Below are 3946 nucleotides of genomic sequence, written 5' to 3'. Positions count from 1 at the left end.
ACATCCTTCAATATGGATTGTATCTCAATGTCAAGAAAATGAAAATTTTCACCACTGGACTAATAGGCAACATCATGGTAGATGGTGAAAAGATTGAAGCGGTCGATGATTTCATCTTTCTTGGATCCACCATCAACATCCTTGGCCCTAGCAGTCAGGAGATCAGAAAACATTTTGCCCTGGAAACGTTTGCAGTCAGGGACCTCTCCAAATTATTCCGGAGCCAGGATGTCACGTTGAAAACTAAAGTGTGCCTGATTCAGACATAGTCATTTCAATCACATGCTATGCATCTGTCAGCTGTACTATGAATAAGGATGACAGAAGAAAAATTGATGCCTTTGATCTGTGTGGTGTTGGAGAACAGTGTTGGATATCTCATGAACTGTCAAAAATACAAACAGATATGTCTTGGAGAAGGCACAGCCAGTGTGTTCCTTGGAGGCAAAGATGATAAAGCTTCACCTCACATACTTTGAGCATGTTGCTAGGAGAGGCTATTCCTCAAAGAGGGACATTAAGCTTGAAAAGGTGGAGGGTTGGCAAAAAAGAAGACCCTCAATGAGATGGATTGAACACTGACTGGAGCAATGGGCTCTAGTGTGTTAGGAAGTGTGAGGATGGTCCAGGATAGGACAAGGGTCTCATCTGTTGCTCATAGGGTTGCTATGAGTTGTACTTGACTCGATGGCACCGAACAACAACACTGAGCTGGAAGGCAGCTCTGGAGATATATTGTTGTTGTTGTTATGTGACGTCGAGTCGCCTGCGACTCATAGCGACCCTATGTACAACAGCCCTAAACGCCGCTCTGTCCTGTGCCAATCGCACTGTCTCTGACACTCCCATCCCAATTATCCCAGTCACTGAATCAATCCACCTCATAGGGGGCCTTCGTCTCCTGCGCCGTCCCTCCACCCTCCCAAGCATGATGTCCCTCTCCAAGGACCGGTCTCTCCTCACAACATGTCCAAAGTATGTTAGACGGAGCTTCAGAATCCTTGCCTCCAAGGAGCCACCCGGTTTAACCCTTTCCAGGACAAATCTGTTTGTTTTCCTAGCAGTCCATGGTATTCTCAATACTCTTCTCCAGCACCACAGCTCAAAGGCATCAATTCTCCTTCTATCCTCCTTGGTCATTGTCCAACTCTCTGATGCATAACAGGTGATTGCGAAGACCATGACCTGTATCAGACGCACCTTAGTCTCCAAAGAGATACCATTGCTCTTCAGCACTTTGGAGAGGTCCCTAACAGCAGACTTTCCCATGGCAATGCGCCTTTTAATTTCCTGGCTGCTGGTGCCAAGACTGTTGACTATAGGCTTTGTATAGTCACACTACTATCCTATAGGCCCTGTCTCTCTTTGTTTCAAATCCATTAGTGGCTCTGAGATAGAAGGAAGAGCAATCGCCTCTGGTGCGATGTACAGCCTTGGAAACCTGCTGGAAGATCAGCTGTGGGTCAGTTCCAACTCAATAGCAGGGAATAAATCGAAGCTTGAAAGAAGCCCCCAGTGCTCGCTTCGGCAGCACAGATACTAAAATTGGAACAATACAGAGAAGATTAGCATGGGCCCTGCACAAGGATGACATGCAAATTCATGAAGTGTTTCATATTTTTGACTGGGAAAAATTGCATAAATTATGTATACTTCATTGAAGCAGATGAGGGAGAGAACAGTTTAAAAGCGATATATGACTGGGGATTATGGTCATGACAGGAGTCCAGAGTGAAGGTTGCGTAGTGGAGAGTACTCAGGGTGGGGGTGGGGAATTGTATACCAATGAAGGAAATTTTCTTTTACTTTTCAAAGAGAAGAGCAAACTGAGGGGGGGAAGGGGTGGGTAGGGAGAAAAATGTAACAATGAATGAATGGAAATTCAAAATCTCTGTAAATGTTCATTAAAAAAAAAGAGAAAGTACCAATTCTTCACCTCAGCAGTTCTACTTCAGCTTTAATTATAAGAATTTATCTTAAAGAAATAATTATGAATTGGCCAAGCATTTCCCTTTAGTGGAGTTCATCAGCACACTGTTTATAATAGCAAAATAATAAAACCAACCAGAAGGTGCAAAAAAAAAGAAAAAAAGAAGCCCTCATCGCCTATTGTGTAACATGGTGCTGCTAACCAGTAGGTTGACAGTTCAAATCCACCTGCAGGAAAAGGAGGAGTGGTATCCTCCAATAAAGATCCACCACCTCAGACATCTGCCGGAGAGTTGCAATGAGTTGTAATCAACTCGATTGGGAGTGGGCTTGGTTTGGGTCGACAGAGTTTGAAACCTTTGTCAATGACCAGATTTAACACCAGTTCAAAGAACATAGACTTTCTAGGGGTAGGCTTCAGTCATCCTTACTAAATCTCCCCAGGAAAATCTAGCTGCAGCTAGGGGTGAGAAGCATAGCCTGACTGGTCTGTCTGTCCATGTCCCTTATTGATCCACTCCATTTTCTACACTACAGTCAGAGGGTCTCTTCTGTAATGCAAATCTAGTTATCTCACTCCCCTTTTATCTCTGGATACAAAAACTGCAGCCTTCAAGTCCTGTACCCCCTCATTCCTGCCAATCTGAGTGCCCTATGTGTCCTGGACGAACCTCTGATCCTCCAGAACTGACTTCCAATCCACAGCAACTAACAACAATAACATGAAGAAGCCCCTTCTCCCTCAAGGCTGTCACATATGTCCCCTCTTCCTGCAATGCCTTGTCTCACAAATCTCACTCCTCCCAACAATCAGCTTAACTCTGACTTCCTCAGAGTCCTCGTCTGACTGCCGAGTCCAGATGGTGACCCTGCCACTTCTCCACCCCCAGCTTATGCTCTGATAGTACCCTGATTCACATCCTTAGCACAATTTTAACTGCATCGTTATCTCTCTAGTGTTTGTTTGCTTTTGCTTTTCCACTAAACAGAGAGAAGAATCATGTTTGCTTCAATCTTTTCTGCATTTCTGGAACCTTGTTATTGTTGTTAGATGCTGTTGAGTTGAGTATGACTCATAGTGACCCTATGAACAACAGATCTGAATCATGTTCTATATCCTGTGCCATCCTCACCAACCCTGATACATTTGACACCATTGCTTCAGTAACTGTATGAACCCCTCTCAATGGGAGTCTTCCTCTCTTTTGCTGACCCTCTACCTTACCAAGCATGGTATCATTTCCCAAGGAATAGCCTCTTTTAGTAACATGTCTGAAGTACGAGAGTTGAAGCTTTCTCATCCTTGCCTCCAAGGAGCACTCCTGCTGCACTTTTTCAAGATGTGTTTGTTCGTCCTTTTGACAGTCTATGGGGTAGATATTCAACACTCCAACACTATAACTCAAAAGCATCAAGTCTTCTGTCATTCTTATTTACTGTACAGGTCTCAGGTGCATAACAAGTAATTGAAAAGACCATGACCTGAATCAGATGCAACTTAGTCTTCAAATTGATATCATTGTGCTGAAGTATTTTGGAGACATCCCTGACAGCGGACATGTCAAAAGCAATAAAAAAAAGGCATTTGACTGCGTGGATCATGACAAATTGTGGCTAATGTTGAGAAGAATGGGAATCTCAGAACGCTTATTTGTGTTCATATGAAACCTACATCTGAACCAGGAAGCTATTGCGCGAATGGAGTAGGGGAACACTGCATGGTTGTATTCTCTCTCTGTACCTATTCAATCTGTATGCTGAGAAAATTATCCAAGAAGCTGGACTCTGTGAGGAGGAGCGTGGCATCAGGGTTGGAGGGAGACTTATCAAGAATCTCCATTACACGAATGACACAACCTTGCTTGCTGAAAGTGAGGAGGACTAGAAATACTAGTTGCAGAAGATCAAGAAATGCAGCCTTCAGTATGAATTGCACCCCAATGTCAGGAAAACAAAGATTCTTACTACTGGACTAATAGGCAATATCATGATGGATGGAGAGGAGAATAAAACTGTC

This window comes from Elephantulus edwardii, unplaced genomic scaffold (genome assembly GCF_000299155.1).
Source record: "Elephantulus edwardii isolate Elephantulus edwardi_28Jun2011 unplaced genomic scaffold, EleEdw1.0 scaffold00009, whole genome shotgun sequence".
NCBI lineage: Eukaryota > Metazoa > Chordata > Mammalia > Macroscelidea > Macroscelididae > Elephantulus > Elephantulus edwardii.
Note: the sequence above shows the minus strand (reverse complement) of the source record.